At 33.5% G+C, this 18,377-nt stretch overlaps 1 protein-coding gene across 2 annotated transcripts in view; it reads left to right on the top strand.

Annotated features, from left to right (window-relative positions):
* Window positions 1–18,377, top strand: part of Ih (hyperpolarization activated cyclic nucleotide gated potassium channel Ih) — a 482,830-nt gene that overhangs the window by 342,170 nt on the left and 122,283 nt on the right. The window lies entirely within an intron of this gene.

The following is an 18,377-nucleotide window of genomic DNA, read 5'->3' as shown; positions in this document are numbered from 1 at the left end:
CCGTGCGGATATACCATCGCTGCCTGGTGCCTAATTATTTTTAAGTTGTCTGGAATTGTTACATAACTTTTTTGATTGCGTGGATTACTTCTTCGTATGATGGGTATTGGTCTTCTATTTCAGCTGTATACACTTCTATGTTTGATGTATTTCTTCCAGATTAGTCGTTTAACAGTTAACAGAAGTATTTTTCCAGGTTTTTAGGATTTACTTATCATAAGTAATAATTCGTAAATAAATAAATAATAAATAAATTCCTATTTATTATTTATTTTCCTTGATATTGACAATATAAAGTCTTCTTGTTTGCAATCTGCTCTAAAATGTATAAGGAAGATGATGGCCATCTTTTGGTAGTAATCCATAAACTATATTATGTAGTACTTATATATATATATATATATATATATATATATATATATATATATATATATATATATATATATATATATATAGCTATATGGCAGAACGAATTGATATCTGAGGAACGGTTAAAGGAAATAATATACCCGCTGCATAAAAAGGGTAATGAACTTAATTGTAAGAACTATAGCCATTACTCTGTTAGTATCTGCATATACTTGTAAAATATTTGGCAACGTACATTTTGAGAAACTTAAACTCTTTATAAAGGACATTACCAATGCAGATTCGCTGCCGGAAAGTTAACTATGCACCAAAACACACACATAGGCAAATTTTAGAAAAGTCAGTAGAATATAATTTTGGTACACACCATATCTTTGTCAATTTAAAAGCAGCCTATGACAGTGTTTAAAAATGTAATTATCCACTTTGGAATTCCATATACGTTGGTTACATTGGCAATACTAACAATGCAAAACGTAAGCTTGTGCAGTAGAGTTCAAGGAGAAAACTGGTCTAATACAGGGAGATGCGCTAGCGGACCTTCTCTTGAATATTACCTTGGAAAGGCAGTCGGGCAGATAAATATTATATTGAACGCAATTATCTTTAATATATCGAGACAAATTCGCTGATGATATCGTTACAGTTGTTATAAGTTATTGTTATAAGGACTTCTTATAAGCGAGGAAAAAATAAATTATATATGTTGGTTGCTAAAAACCCTCAAATTGTTTAACAGAAAATCCAAACTAACAACTTACAAGTCAAAGAATTCATAGATCTTGGGTCGCTAGTAAAGACAATAAGCACGACAAGCGACTAAGTAAAAAGACGCTTGGCAGTAGCAAACCGAACTCTCCATGGTCTTTAAAAACATCTGGGAAATAAAAATATCTGAGAATATGTTATTTCTAGTTGGATTGTTTGGATTAGAATTAGCGGCTAATGGATATGTGAGAGATAAGTTCATCCTTCCATATTTAAGTAGTGGCTCTCCAAATTTTGCTCACAAACTTTTTTTGGGCTGGTCCAGAATCCTTCTCTGGCTATTTTTAATGTCGTAGTTTGAATAATTTCAAGGTGATGTAATAAAGATTTTTTTGGCAGATGCATATACTATGGAACCGTGATCTATTTTAGATCTAATTATGGTTTTATTAACATGGATTAAGCAGTTATAATCCGCTCCATAGTTTTTTTAGAGAGAGTTTTTATATGATTGATTCCATTTTAGCATGTTTTTTATTTTTATATGTTTTTTCCATGTAAGTTTCGTATCGAAAATAATTACTAAAAATCCAATATGATCAGTGTAATTCAGGATTTGATTATATAATTTGGTTGCGGTTTTATCAGATCACGCTTCTTTGAAAATAACAAGTACTTTGATTTGCTAAGTCCTGTTTTCTTCGACCAATTTTCGAGTTGGTAAAGTCCAGTTTGCAAATGACGATAAACTGAAAAGATATTTTTCTTGAAGATACTAACACTAGATCATCTGCATATAATCTACCACGACCAGGCTAGAGCTTGCTCGCAATTAAAAATAGCGTGGCACTTATTAGATATCCTTGAAGGATGCTATTTGCTTAATATCGGATTCAAGATGTGCAGTGGTTGACTCTTACTTGTAAATTGCGTTGTTTAAGAAAATTTGTAATGAAATTAATGATATTACCTCTAATATTCCACATGTGTAAAGATCTGATATCGTCACGCCATGCTGTATCAAATGCTTTTGTAATATCTATGAATACTGCCATAGTTCCCTGTTTGTTCGCAAAAGATTCACGAATTTAAGATTCTAAATTATTCAGATTATCAGTAGTAGTTCGATTTTTTTGAAACTCACTCTACTTGTTAACCAAAAGGTAGTTTTCTTCTACTATCCATAGCAATCTTTTATTAACTATTTTTTCCATGACTTTGCATCTTATATTGGTGAGCGAGATGGATCTGGACGTAGCATATTGAAAACAAACTTTAGTTAAATCTCCTTAGTTCGTTACCGTAACCGGTACTGGTTTATTTTTCAATACTTTTGGTAGCTCTTCTGCTTTGAATAATCTCAGAAATGCCGTAGAATTGACAACAAATATTATTATTAGCATTATAAGTATAATTTCTAATGAATAACTCTGTTTCTGAAATACTTTCTAGTCTCATAAGCTATTCTCAAAATCTTCTTCAAGGTCTTCTATCATCTGGCTTAATATTACTCAATTTTGATAATAATAATCGTTGTATGCAAATTTTAAGATTGTGAATAGGGTTTTCCATGAATACAGTGTTATCCACATACACAGTACACAACAACTACAAATACTACAAGCAATATCTTCTTTTCAACTTAAAATTTTTTATTCCTTATTAACATAACTCTTGAATAACAAAAATTCACAGCAACGTCGTTGAAAATTTCACAAAGAACATTTCGCACGTGGTATTTAGAACGTTTTTCGGAAGTCAACAAAGTTGTAGTTCATGACTAATAGATACATTTTTCATTGAGACTCATCTGCGCATATTCAGTAAGTAATTCATGTTTGATGTTAGAATTTTATTAGTCGTCACAGTAAATATACTAAAAACTACGCGGGGTATTCTCTCTCACAGATAAGATGGGTTCTCTTAAGTTAAAATAAGAAGTTAAACTTTAAGCAACAATAGAAATTTACAGTTTTTCTTTATGAGTATGAGATTTGAATCACTGGTTAATTATTGATAGTACTTGACGGGTTTTTGAAAGAATTTTCGATGTTACTCTTGAAAAAGTATTTAGCAACTTAATAGGTTGGTACAGAGTGGTCACTATTTTAATTGTTAATTCCTTCCATTTTTAAAAAATATCCTCGGGCGTATCAAAAATGTGTCAGCATTGACAGATTTGTAGGAAGTATCCTCGTTTTTAAAAACGTATAATCATATAAATTCACTTTACACTAAAAGCAGCGTACATATAAGGTTTTCCCAAAAAAACAACAAAATAATTGGTAATAAATTGGATATTGCAACAATATTTAAAACACTCGGTATCAATACCTCTTCTAAAATTACATGCTATAACAGTGAATCAGAAAAAAAAATTTAAATAAAGCAGAATGTGAATGAAAATTAGGTATTTTAATTATTTCCGGCAAAAAACCAATATAATCAAAAATGTTGCTTTTAATTATTTTTTAAAGGTTTGTTTCTATAATTTTCTTTACTTATAGAGCTTCCCCTTATTTCAATACCTCTACAGGTATATACCCAAATTAACCCTTGGTCTTTTGTTGTTTTTATATAGAAGGTGGGTCCTAGCCTCCTCAACAATTTCTCTCCGGCCGTCCCTATCCATCGCCCTTCTCCGCCAAGCATGTATTCCCATATGTCTCATGTCTTCATCAATGTTATTAAGGATCCTTGTTCTGGGTCTTCCTCTGCTTTTCTGACCAATAGGTCTATCAAGGAGCGTTTTTCTAGCTGGATCATTTTGTTCCATCCGCATTACATACCCTTTCCAACTCAGACGTCCTATCTTAATATGTTTTACGATATCAGGTTCCTGGTATATTCTATAAAGTTCGAAGTTGGATCGTCTTCTCCACGCTCCATTGTCATTCACTGTTCTATAGTACTTTTCTTTCGAAACATCCTAACATGGTTTCATTATTTTTTCGTTAGAGTCCAGGTCTCTGAAGGAGGAGATTGAGCAGAAAATAGCATTTATTGCCGAGCAAATTCTGCTGTTTATCTCTGCGATAGTATTATTTTCAGTGTTTCCATGTATACAAATTCGTTCACTGCTTCGACGACGTTTTCTATAACAAGTGGCCGTAGGATTTGTTATTGCGTGCTTATTTTCATATACTTCGTTTTGTTGGTGTTTATTATTAAACCCATTTTTGTAGCTGATTCTTGTAATGCTACATATGCCTGTTATAGCGTTTTCCGTTTTCCCGACAATATTGATATCATCAGCATAGGTCAGGATTTGCACTGATTTATTATATATTGAAGCAGTGGTTGTGATTTAAGACATACGTATTACTTATGTTTTAAAAGGTTTAGACCTCTGAATTTCTTTCCTCTTTCCCCCTGAACTATCCTACATTCATATTTTTCAAGAGTTAGTTTTGATAAATTTACCAACTGAATTGGTATTCCTAGCTCTTTCATTGCTTTAAACATTTCTCTTCTATTCACAGAGTCGTAGACTACTTTGTTGTCTATAAATATGTGATGAGTATCAATACCATATTCCAGTTTTTTTTTGCAAAATTTATTTCAGGGTTGCAATCTGATGAATTGTCGATTTACCACATCTGAAACGAGCCTGGTATTTTCCTATTATCCGTTTTGCATATGGTGCCATACGGTGACATAATACTGTGGAAAATATTTTATACGCTGCATTTAGAAGCGTAATTCCTCTGTGGGTAGAGCATTCAAAGATATCTCCTTTTTTGTGTATGGTGCAAGGTATTCCAATATTCCAACCATTGGGGAGGGATTTCTGTGTCCATATTTCTTTTAAGCTACTGTAATGCTATTATGGTATTATGACCACCTTTTTTATATAGTTCAGCTGGGAGATTATCTATTCCGGGTGATTTGTTTCTGGCAAGTTTTTTAACTCCATCTTTAACTTCAAGAATCATTGGTGGTTCCTCTTCCCTCTCGTCTGTTTAACTTACTTCATTCTTTCGTCTTCCAGGTTTTCTTCGTCTTTCTCTATATTAAGTGCCTGGTTAAAGTGTTCCACCCATCTATTCATTACATCTTTCCTTGTTTTTAATAGGTCGCCATTGTGACTTCTGCATTGTCTTGTGGTTGCCTTGAATTCTTTTCTGATGATGTTACCTTTCTTATAGAATGGTATAAATTCTTTCTCTTTATTGAGGTTTTCTATATATTTAAGTTCCTTATTTAAGTGGTTTTGTTTTTTTCTTTTGTGTATACTCTTTGTCTGGTAATTCTGGTCTTCTTCCAGTTGGGACTTTCTCCCACACCAGTCTTACTGTTCGTTCGTCAAAATGCCTTCTGAGGTGTCCTGCCCATTGGAGTCTGCTGAACTTTATTTCTCTTTGTTAGTTCTTATCCTATATTGTCCTGACGCTTCATCCAGCACAGGGCCTAAGATCTTCCTTAGGATTTTTCTTTCCCAAACACATAGTCTCTCTTCGTTTGCCTTTGTTATCGTTCACGTTTCGCGTCCATACATCACAACGGGTCGTATGATTGTTTTATAGACCTGTATCTTCGTACGTCTTTTGTTGCTGGCCTGGATCTTGTTGTTTATTTCTTGTGATCCGTAAAGTCATCGATGGTGATGTTCTGACCGATTCTGTCTCTGCTTTGGTTATTGCGGCTCCTATACATATATTTCGTCTTGTTTTCGTTGACTTGAAGCCCCATCTTCTCTAGCGTTTGTTTGCTTTACCAAAAATGATAACAGCTCTGACCTGACACAAAATTTATGGAATAGTGGCAACATGGTTTTACATGCTAAGCAATGATATGACAGAAAAAGAGACGAATGGCTTTGGTTTATTACTAGTATACACAATCCAGATTAGCACATCTAGAAATGGTAGTGAATTATTGTTTTTCTCTTTCATAATTTTCTACATTCTTCCGCCATATTACGATTACAATTAATTGTGGTTTACTTTCGGATAATGAAATGAAAAATATACCATGAAAATATTGTTTTAGAACAACATTCTTCCTGATACAAAATGGAGTTCAAGAATCGGATGCTTTTCTTCTATTATTCTGTTCTATGTATGTAATATTATATTAAGTCCGGTTATCAGTAGTTTTTCTAAGAGTTCCACGGACTGGAGTCAAGATGATGGTTCTGTACGAAGTTAGTTCATTCAGTTTTTTAAATTTCGGAAAAAGTACAAAATGGACAACTACTTCATATCAACATTGATATGAAGTATTAAGGATATCATTGATATTTACTTTGGATTTGGACATATTCTGCGATGGATAAGATTGCAAGATTTTCTACAGATACTCTCAAAAAGTATTAGTTTTTTGTTGCCATATATACTATTAAATTATAAGAATAAAAAAAATTGTGTTAAATTTAATATTCTTTTTCTTCTTCTTCTTCTTCTTTTTATGTAGACATAACTCTGTCTGTTTTTCAATGTGTCTATAGTAAGTTGTCGTTTCATCGTTTTCGTGGTCTTCCTACTAATCGTCTTTCTATTGGAAAACCGTCTCTTGCCGTCTTTACTGCCCTATTTGTTGTTATTCGGCTTATATGATCGTTCCATTCTACTTTTCTATTCCTTACCCAATTCTTGATGTTCTCCTCCTTGCATCTACGTCATATATCTAAACTTCTATCAAAAAAAAGTAGCTAGTCGAGAGACAAAATGACGAGATATTGACAATTAACAGGATAATAAAATCCTGATAAGAAGAAAGCTAGAAACGAGAAGCGCTAAAAACGATAATAATCGTATAACCAGCGTATAAAGCGAATTATTGAATGGCGACCAAGAGCAAACAACACAAGTAGAGGCAGAACTCGAACCAGATGGACTGATGACATCAAGCGAATAGCTTGTCATGAATGGACACACCTAAGAGAGGCTTACATCCGACGATGAATGGAATAGCTGTTGATGATGATGAATCTCCTATTGAATAAATTAAGACAGATTACCGCCTATGCCGATGGCATCAGCATTATGTCTCACAGAAACGGAAGGTGGCAGAAGCATATTCACAATTAAAAGCAGGGGCAAAGGAGACTGGACTAGAAATAAATATTTAAAAGATAAAAAATGTAACAGAGGCAAAAGATAGGGAAAACAGATGCACAGTTGAATTAGAGGACGGTATTTAAACAGTGGAAGTTTCACATATTTGGGAGTTAAATTAAGCACGAATAGAACAGAAGAACCAAAAATTCAAAGAAGAATATAGTGAAGCGAAACAAAGCTAATTTTCACTCGCCTATGACCACTCTAGAAGCTGAAAAAACACACATAGAGTCTACAAAACTATTATTCAACATAGTATGTTATGGGTGAAGAAAGTTGGATGTCTTTGAAACAAAAATCTTTAGCAAGCTATTTGGACCTATTACCTACAACACTGAACTCAACCAACTCATTACAGAGACAACGATCTTAGAATTCCTTACACTGTAGAAATTTCGATGGACTAGTCATGTAGTGATAATGGAGACCAATAAATTGCTAAAAAGAGCCCTAGATACTAACTAAAATGCGGGCCGTAAGACCAAAAGAAAGACTACGGAAAATATGAAGGGATGAAGTGAAACCGTCAATGCTGGAGCTATAGTTTGGAGAAGGTCAAGGTTCGATTTGTGCTGTAGCGTAATTGGAAAAATAAAGAGCGATGAAGCGATATAAAATTTACATTTTCTTTTATTTTGTTTTTGTGACCACTCTGTAACTGACATCCATACATGACCTCGCCACCTACATATATTGATTCGCAATAATTTGGTTAATTATTTGGCGCACATTTATTATTTTAATCAGTGAAAAAAAGCCCTTTATTGTATCGTAAATTCGCTTAACTATTGATGCATTGTTAAATGTTTATCATGTGACATTTATTGTTTGGTCATACGGTCATAAAATCAATATTAAAATCAAGGAGAGTTTAGTCCCACGTTAATAATTTATAGTCACTGCATAGTTATAACAGTTCGCAATATTTATACATACGTCGCACATTGTTTAATAGAAATTGTCATGTATTTCATTTTTAACTATATTTTCAGCGACTGTCTGTTTTCAAATGTCATTTTAAACGAAACAAACGATTATTTGAAACATGGACTTGACGTAGATAACAAAGTTTACATAAATTATATTATTGACATGCTGTAGCAAAAGCTCAATTTGATTAAATGTTAATTTTTATTGCGTTATTAGAGTCTAGTTGTCTTTTAGCCATCTTGCATCGAGAATTGTACATATACCTCGTCCATGACTGTACTTGTTTCTCCCCTGTTCTTTTCTCATCCTATATTAGTTTTTTTAAGTCATCATACTACCTTCTTTTTCTTTTTATGGTGCCCTGTTCAATTAATGAATGTTGGCGATTACTTCGGCAAATTTGTCTCTATTCTCTGCTGTTATTATGAATTCTACAAACTTGTCTATTGTCATATATTTCTGATCCAAGAAAGGTTTTCCTTCCTACTCTGTTTTTCATCTATTTTGCCTGTTACTATGAATTAAGAGATGAAATATTTTTGATTCCCTCTTGGCGATCATCATTGCGAAGGCTTCTCAATCTTCTGGAATATGGAATAATTGTCCTGCATTTGATATCTGAGTCCATTTACGAATGTGTTTTAACCAAGAAACTTGTTTTCTTTGTACACCTCTACGGCCCTCTATTTTGCCTTTAAGGATCAGTTGTAATATTTTATATTGACTTCCCCTTACTATATGTCCCAGATAAGACATTTTTCGATGTTTAACGGTCTTTAGCAGTCTATTTTGTTCAAGCTCCTTAGTACTTCTTCATTAGTTTTCCTTGCTGTCCAAAGTATCTTCAGCATTCGTCTATGAACCCACATTTCTAATTTTGTTCATGATCGATACTGTTAGCGTCCACACTTCTGCACTATACAAAAGTACAGACCAAACATAGCACTTAACCATTATTTGTCTTAGTTCTAAACTGAGATGATTATTGCAAAGAAATGACTTCATTTTCATAAAAGTAGTTTTAGTCATTGCTATTCTACGTTTTATTCTGGATCTAGTTGGTCCGTGATCACAGTTCCCAAATATGTCATTTTGTGAACTTTCTCAACTTGGACTCTGTTTAATTGAAGCTTTGCATCGGGATGTGGGTCACGACTAAACACTAAACATTTGGTTTTGTTTGAGTTTATTTTAATGCCCATTTCCTCTCCTACCTCGTGAATACGATCAAGCAGAATTTGGGGACCTTTAAGTCCTTAGTCAATGAAATTTTCCATATTCTTCTGTAAGTCCAAATCTCAAATTAATCTATCTTGTTCATGGTTGGTTCATGGTAAGCATGCATGATTCTGCTCCGTATAGTACAGTTAGCAAAACATAACATTTAATTCTTATGTTTTGCTAATTGATCCACAGTTGATGTATGGATCGCATATTATTCCTTTCATTTGTCCAAATGCGCCTCTTGCCTGTCCAATTTTGCATTTAATCTCCAGATTTAAGTCTAGTGGGTTGTTTATCCAGCAATCCAGGTACTTTATTTTATTAACTTGCTCCAAGATTTTATTAATTCATTATTATAGACACACTAGTAAACCAAAGTAACGGAGGCTATAGATTTATTGGGAGTAGAAGGAGGAAGAATGCTGAAGATCGAGAGGAAGATCTCCAACACGATGGGCACACAAAGTGAAGACTCTGGTGAGCAAATTCCTATATCAAGCCATCCATCTGGCATAATATCGCAGGCAATGAAGACATATTCTTCTCCTTTTGGAGGTTGGCGATCCAAATGGCAATTTTAGCTTTGAAAACTGCTGCACGAACGATTTCTGTGGATGAGCGGTCAAACCATCTTCTCAGGTTTTTCAGCCACGAGTTCTGGCGTCTTCCAACTGATCTTTTGCCTGCACTTTACCTTCTAATATGATTTGGAGTAATTTATATTTTTCTCCTTTCAACACATGACCCAAGTACTGTATTTTCCTCTCTTTGATTGTGCTGAGTAATTCTTTTTGTTTACTCATGCCCCAAAGTACTTCACCGTTGGTAACTTTTTGTACCCATGAAATTCTCAGCATCCGTCTGTATATATACATTTCAAAGGCATCCATTCTTTTTTCTGTCTCAAAGTTTATTTTCCAACTTTCACAGAAAAACACAGAAAACGTAACATTTGATCATTCGAATTCTGAGCTCTAGACTAAGGTCTGATCTTGTAAAAAATGTTTTTTGATGATTCTTGATAGGATTTTTTTGAGTTGCACTGCCTGTTGATATTTGTTCCCAAATATTTTATGGAAGTTACCTGTTGTATTTTTTCCATTTTTCCCTTGGCATACAAACGTACGTTTGTTGGTTTCATTGAAAATACTAGAATTTTAATTTTGGAAACATTTAGATGTAAACCAAACATTTCGCTATGAAGAACTACCGCATTTATTATATTTTGTAGTTTTTGTGCGTTGCTTGCTATTTGAATGATATCATCAGCGTACCTGATGCTGTCTATGCTGGTTCTGTTAATCTTGATTCCACCTTGGTCCTCGTCTAATGCTTTTCTGAATATAGATTCCAAATACGGATTAAATAATAGTGGTGATAACAAGCAACCTTGTCGCACTCCTCGTCGGATTCTTATATCTGCCGATTTTGTGTGCTCTATTTCAATTGTTGTCGTTTGGTGCCAATATAAAGCTGATATAAGTCGCAAATCGTGTTCGTCAATTCTAGTTATTCTCGCACAACATTCTTACTCTTTTACATATTAACAAACAAATCCCTAAACATAATAATTTTTTAAGTATGGCACACAAAGATATTTATTTTTCTAAAACTGGCTATGATAACTTCAGTACAACCTTTATTAGAGTAGCTTTAGTATTAGCATTAAATGTTAGATCGATGAAATGCATCCCTATCACATTTCTTGTCATATTGAACTTTTATACAAAAAAATGTTTGTTCTATAAATACACCTAGATTGGTATACAGGTAAAACAATTACAATTGCAATTTTTTTTTGTTAAAATGAAATACATGATGCTTCGAAATAATACAAAAATCTCAACACAAAATCGTGTAATATACTCACATCTTCCTCTTTAGATAACTTCTCTAAGTATTCTTATCTATCGCACTTTTAGAAAATTAGCTAGCTCTAAACATCGCTAGAATGCCAAATATAGATATTTAGTAGTCAAACCTTTCATTAGTGAACACATAATATTTGATTTTGATAATATGCCTTGATGTTGGCTGTGTCGAGGTTTCGAATCAATATTTGGAGTCATGTGCAGCATTTGTCTTATAACAGAGTTTCAGTCTATCAACTAACTAACGAAGTAATCATTAATGTTATTATGTTGCTACCAGTTGTGAAGTTAGATAGCAAAGTAGGGCCCTGTATAAGCTCTGAATATTACTCCAAAAAGATAGTCGAAACGAAAACAACGGCCAAAAAAGGAGTGGAGTACCTTTTTAATCCTAATAATGTTTTTAATTTTAATAAACTAACTATACTTTTTTATGAGCTATATACGCTCAAAAAATTTAAAAGTTTGAAAATTTTTGAAGTCCGTATGTAGTAGATAATAGGCAAAATAGTATCATTTAAAAAACATTATTTTCCTATTTATTTTATAATTTTTTTAGTATTTTTATTATTATCTAGGGTTTACACTATCCTATCATGGTTCTCATTTCTCATCAGTCTATCAGTTTTTACCTTCTCTGTTCCAGTGTTTACACATATATTGCCTACTCCAGTATCTTTTCAAGCGACATCCTACATTTTTTTCTTTCGTGTTTTAATTGTTTGTTTAGTCGATTTTCATCCATTCTGTTTATTCTATGTTCTCATTGGTCAAATAGATGTTTACTTCTTGTAATGCTTTTTACTCCTCTGAGATATCTTGTTTAGCTAGCCCAGATTTTAGAGCTATCTGCCATTTTCTCTTTTGTTATAGAACTAAAATCTTCCTCTATAATTAATTCCAAAGATTAGTTCGTACTCCAGCGTTTGCTCTACTTTTTTTTTCCGATTCCACATCAATAGTGGATATCTTCTACACTGTCTACATTTCTCTCCCCATTTCTTCCTTTTGCTTTTCTGTCATTATCAATATATCAATTTTGTTGTTTTTTTTTATTCTTTGGTAAATTATGGGGCTTTTCTATCATGTTCTTTTAATTGAGCATTTTCTATTATTCTTCCTTTTGTGTTTTGTTTAGTTTTGCTGCATTTCAGACTAGTTTTTTCTACCGAACTCTTTGCACATTTCGAAAACATTGCGACATGTTCCCTTACTTTGTAAGTGTTGTGATTTTTTTTCAGAAGCCGTCTGCTTTACCAGTCATATTACAGTCAATTGACTTATTTATATCTTCCAGGATTCTGAAAACCTTGTAGCAGCTCGTACAGGTCTACTGGATAGGTACCATATGTTTTTGGAGTCACTTGGTTACTCTTCAAAAAGCATTTGCCGCCTGAGATCTAGTGCCTTGCAATTACACAAGATATGGTTGACTATCTCAGGTTTTTTGCTACAGAATGTGTAGTTTAAGTCCCCATGCAATAGTCCTATTGTATGCAGGTGTGCCTCGAATGGCAGATTTCCAGCAAGTAAGTCTGTAGTGACTCTGACTAACTAAGCTGATTCCTGAGTCATGTTGTGATTAGATCCAACCTTTTTTTCAGTCGCGGTTGTTGCTTTTTGTGAGTATTTTGTAGCTAATCCTTTTCTGGCAAGGTTACTAACTCTTTCATTGCCGTATATTCCCGATAACCTGGAACTCACACAAGTGTGAAATTGTTTTTTTTTTTTTCGCCAGTCTGTCAAAATCTATTCCGCATTCCTATACTAGCCTGGAGTTCACCTTAGGGCTTCTAAGAGCTCCATGGCCACTTGAATATATGTGGCTATATTGATCCGCTTTAATTTAAAAGCCTTAATTTCTCTTGCACAATGCAATATTGCAGAAGAAGTCTTTGCACAGAATACAGAGATTAGTTCTCCTGGTGGAATAGAAATTTTTACATTTCCAGCTCTCCTATATATATATATATATATATATATATATATATATATATATATATATATATATATATATATATATATATATATATATATTATATATATATATATATATATATATATATATATATATATATATATATATATATACGTACACCCGACTCTTCTGCATGTTATATACATGCTTATGTACCAGGTTACAACAACATGAGTTGTGTGTTTCCTATGCCTCATCGCTCTTGTGAATAAATGTATGCTTAAAAAGTACTTAAAGCTTGCTTCTGGGCACCATAAAGTCAGACGGCACCGTCCATTTAGTATACTTAACTTTATTTTATGATTTAAGCATTCAGCCGCTCAGATTTTCTCATAGTCTATAATATCCCATTCTTGACTCGCCCTTATAATGATGGGTAGAGGAGAGAGACCCAGTAGGGCCTTTATAGCTGCTATTGTTGTACTCCTCAGAACTCCTATATTTCCATGGCAGTATGTTAGTTTGCTTGATTCTAACACCCCAACCTCCTTTTGCATCTATTAGTGATTCTTTCGTCTTGAGATTAATGTGCTTTCAGATTATAAAGACTCATCTCAATTCCTTTAATTGGTTGTGATCTGTAAGAAGAACCTTACTAGATGCTGTCAACCGAGCTATGTAAACCTGTTTTTGGTTTAGATGTCTTACTCCTCTATCCCTCCTTATTTTCCGATCATGGAACCGGCTGTATGGTCTTAGAGCTACGGATTACATTCTACCACCAATGTAATCTGAGTTATTTTCATGATACTAATAGATATTGGTTTTAGAAAGCTAAATAAATGGATAAATAATTAAATATTTTCATTCATCCCTCTAGCGTCACCAATGACGACCAATTACGAGTTTTCCTGAGTCTTTTGTATAGGAGTTATTGACGCATAGAGACGTGTCCTGTCTCTATGCGTGTTTGTTTTCGACCGCAGCTCGAAATAGTCCTGAAGTGGTCAAAGAAAACCATTTTCGTAACTTCTGGAGCCAAGATATTCTTCTTCTTCCTGGTCCCCTCTTTCCGTAGACCTTTCCCTGTAATATAGGTTGCAGCAGGTTATATCTATGATCGTTTTGCATTATATGTCCAAGATATTTTAGCTTGCGTTATTTCACTGTGGATATAATTTCACATGTTTTATCCATCCTACGTAGCATCTCAATGTTTGTTATTTGGTCCACCCAGAAGATCCTCAGTAGCCGTCTATAATACCACATCTTAAATGCCTCGAGTTTTCCAATGGATGCCTCGGTTAGTGTCCATGATTCAACCCCATAGAGCAGCACTGTAAATACGTAGCATCTCAATAAACTGATTTTCGTTTTTAAGGATAGGTCGTGGCTCTTCAATATCTTGCCCATTCTGACAAATGCTGACCTGGTTTTTTCAATTCTTTGTTTTATCTCAACTGAGTGGTTCCATTGGTCGTTTATGGTGGTTCCTAAATAGTAGTAACGGGGCACTTGGAGTATTTGTTGCTGATCTACCAGTAATTGACTAGGTGGAATATGTTTTTTACTGATGACCATGTACTTTGTTTTCTTGATCTTAAAATCAAGCCCGTATTCTTGACTGATTCTCCACAATTGCGTTACTAGTGTCTGTAAACCTTCTGAACTGTCTGTAAAGAGGATGGTGTCGTCTGCATATCTGATGTTATTCAGGCGCTCACCATATATATCAAGATAGAGATTAAAATCTATTTAAAGGACACTGTCTATTTTTTGGGCGAGGACACTGTCGTAACTATGTATAATATTGAAGCTAGAATTGAGCCCTGGGGGACTTCAGTTATTGGTGATTATTGCTACTAGCTATTTAAATTCTTTAATCACCTCGAAGTTATGACCCTTGTGCTTCTACATCTAGAATCTTTGCTCCCCAAGCAGCTCTCCATGGTTTGATTTTAGTCTAGAAGGTCTTAGTCCAGAATTTACACAGAAAACGGTTGTTCTTTCCCTCCTATTCTAACTTGTGCAAAATAGTTACTGACACAGATTCACGTGACCACATCCAGTTTCTTAAATATGTCCAGCTCAACCCTTGCATTCCGTAGTTTTATTCATCCTTTTAACACTTTTCTGGCAATAGCCAGCATACTGTTTTATTGATAGTATGCTTTTATTGTTTTACTTTTACCTTATTTGACTAGTTAAAATAGATAAAATTGCCCTTCTATCTTTTTTATTATTTGATAATTTTTAGAAATAGTTGAAAGTTTTAAACCATTACCCATGTCATTTTTAAACCAATTCTCAATTAATTCAGTACTTCCGTTATTTTTTGTTACTCTTCGACAACAATAATTTACATAAAACAAATATTTTCAATTGCTCTTACCTACTACAATTAATTAAAAAATTGTATTTAAAATATTACACCTAAATATTTATTGATTTTTTTATTAAGATTATATAATTTATAAAACTACAGTAATAATCATTAATTTTTTAATCTTAATTGACTTTTCATGTTAAATCTTTGTCGTCAAGGTTTTAAGAATATTTTTAATTCACGTGTAAATTAAAAAAATTGAACCACTTTTTCGAACACTTGGTAAGTCGATTTTGTTGTTTGCATAAAGGAAAACAAGGGTTACGACCCCTTCCTGTTCTCACAGTAACTATACGATAGCACTTTTTTAACGTACAAACCGTTTGATACTCTTTTTACACCCTTTAAGATGTAATAAATATCGAAATAACATTTGCTAAAAGGATTCCCGTAATATCTTTAGTAGATATTATAGTTGCCGGACTCATCGGATCGTCATTATCAACAAAAGTATTATTCGCAAAAATATCATCGAGGCAACCATCCATCGTAGCTATTCATTATGATCCATTGTAAGTTATAGTTGTAGTAAGTATAATTTTCCGAAATGCATCTTTAGACTTATTCAAAAACTACATCTTAATAAACAACAACTATTTTTAGTAGGTTATACCAAAATACCTTTATCGAATAGTACTAAAATTTGAGGGATAAAAGGTTTTGTTGTAGTGAAGTACTGTAATCCAGGGAAATAAGTATTTCTCTGGAATTCGCTAGGTTTTGCTGTTTTTTCGTTAAGATATACATATATACATTAAAAAGGTATCTAGTTATACTTAAATATAATTGATCTGTTAATAAGCCAAGCAATTAAACAGTAAAAAGCCCAAAACCTACCAAAATTTTGCAGTAGGATGGATCTCAATAAAACTTATTGCATTCGATTCGTAAGAACGTTAGGAAATTTTGTAAACTAAAGTTATGATGTCGAAATGAAAATTGTATTATTGAGCAAGGAAAATTAATTTTCCAAAGTGCATTTCTAAGTGATAAAAAATGATAAGTTTGTAATTCGGAAATTGTTGACGGAAATTAATTTAATATTACTACTCGAGGGTTTTTGGAGCCGCTGAAGATGAATATTATAACGGCGATGTTCTCCGAGGTACCTGGTACCCAGAATGGGCCTCGTCTATTCAAGTTTTATGGAAATTCGATACAAAATCAATGCAAACTCGTTACTCGGGAGGTTTTTGGATTTACTGAACATGAATATTATGACGGTGGTCTCCATGCTATCTGGTGCTAAGGGTTGATCTCGTGAGAAACCTCGTAACTTAGAGATTTATGAAAATTTTTGTGATTTTTTGATTTCATCATTTTGCAAAACTGAAACAAATTTTAGAAAAAACACTGGTATATGGCATACATATTACATATTAATTAACTACAAAGCAACCTACGACTCTATAAATAGAGAATAATTGTTCAAAGCAATAAAAGAGATAGGAATACCAAAAAGTTGAATGTAGAGTACGAATCCAGGGGGAACTGTGTATCTCCTGTATACTGTTCAATCTGGCTCTGAAAAAAGTAATGTTCCAAATCACAATCATTGATTCAATATATAATAAATCAGTGCAAATGTTTGCCTATGCTGATCATATCAATATTGTTGGTAGAACAGAAAACGCTGTGCGAGAGACATATGTAGCATTACAAGAATCAGCTACAAAAATGGGTTTAATAATAAACACCAACAAAACGAAATATATGAAAATAAACCCACAACCACAAATCCTACGACCACTTGTTAAAGAAAACGACATCGTCGAGGCAGTGAACGAATTTGTATACCTGGGAGCGCTCCTTAACACTGAAAATAATACTATCGCAGAGACACACCGCACAATTTGCACAGCCAACAGATGTTATTTTGGGCTCAATCTCCTCCTCGGATGGGATGTTTCGGAAGAAAAGTATCACGGCGAATGTATGGAGCAGTGAATAACAACGGAGTGTGGAGAAGACGATACAACTTAGAACTTTATAGAATATATCAAGATCTAGATATCGTAAAAGATATTAAGATAGGACGTCTAAGGTGGATATGACATGTAATGCGGATGGAACAAAATTACCCAGCTAAAAAAACGCTCCTTGATAGACTTATTGGTCAGAGAACAAGAGGAAGATCCAGAACAAGATTCCTTGATAACATTGATGAAGACATGAGAAATATGAGAATACGTGCTTGCTGGAGGAAGGCAATAGATAGGGACGACTGGAAAGAAATTCTTAGAGGCTGGGACCCACACAGGGATGTGTGGATGTGACTGACAAAGCCAGAATAAAATCATAATAATATTTCTTCTGATTAGTATTGCTTGCTCGAATCCAAAGATCACCGTTAATCAACACACTGCTTTAACCGTCTTAAAATGTCGTAAAATAAATTTTTTGACCTGTATGGGGATGATATTGCCATAGAGCTGAAACTGAATCGGAATTGCGAACGGAAATGGAATGTTTATAAATCCTATTTTTGATTTTTCCGTTGGTTTGGCTTACGTAAGATCGTAGCCAGTCTCTACAAGAAATTTCATAAACTCCATATTGTTCATTTGGAGTGTGAATCTTTGACGGATCGGAAAATAGATGAAAGTTTTTGTTCAGGGGTAAATATTATCTTTATTCCCTTTAATTTGAAAGTTTTGTCAGTAGCAGATTAGATACCTTTTTAACATATACATATACTGATGTCTTAACGAAAAATTATATACAGGGTGAGGGTAAAAATATCTCGGAAAGTAATGAAATTCTCGGTATAGAAAATGCTATATAAAAATAAAAGAGTATCATAAATACAATATTTCTAGAAAATTAAATATAGGGTATTTGCATTTAAAAAAAAATGAGAAAATCCAAATTTTGTTTTGTAGTTCACCATGTATACAAATTTTTGTCAA

This window comes from Diabrotica undecimpunctata, chromosome 6 (assembly GCF_040954645.1).
Source record: "Diabrotica undecimpunctata isolate CICGRU chromosome 6, icDiaUnde3, whole genome shotgun sequence".
NCBI lineage: Eukaryota > Metazoa > Arthropoda > Insecta > Coleoptera > Chrysomelidae > Diabrotica > Diabrotica undecimpunctata.
Note: the sequence above shows the minus strand (reverse complement) of the source record. Positions and strands in the feature narration are given on the sequence as shown.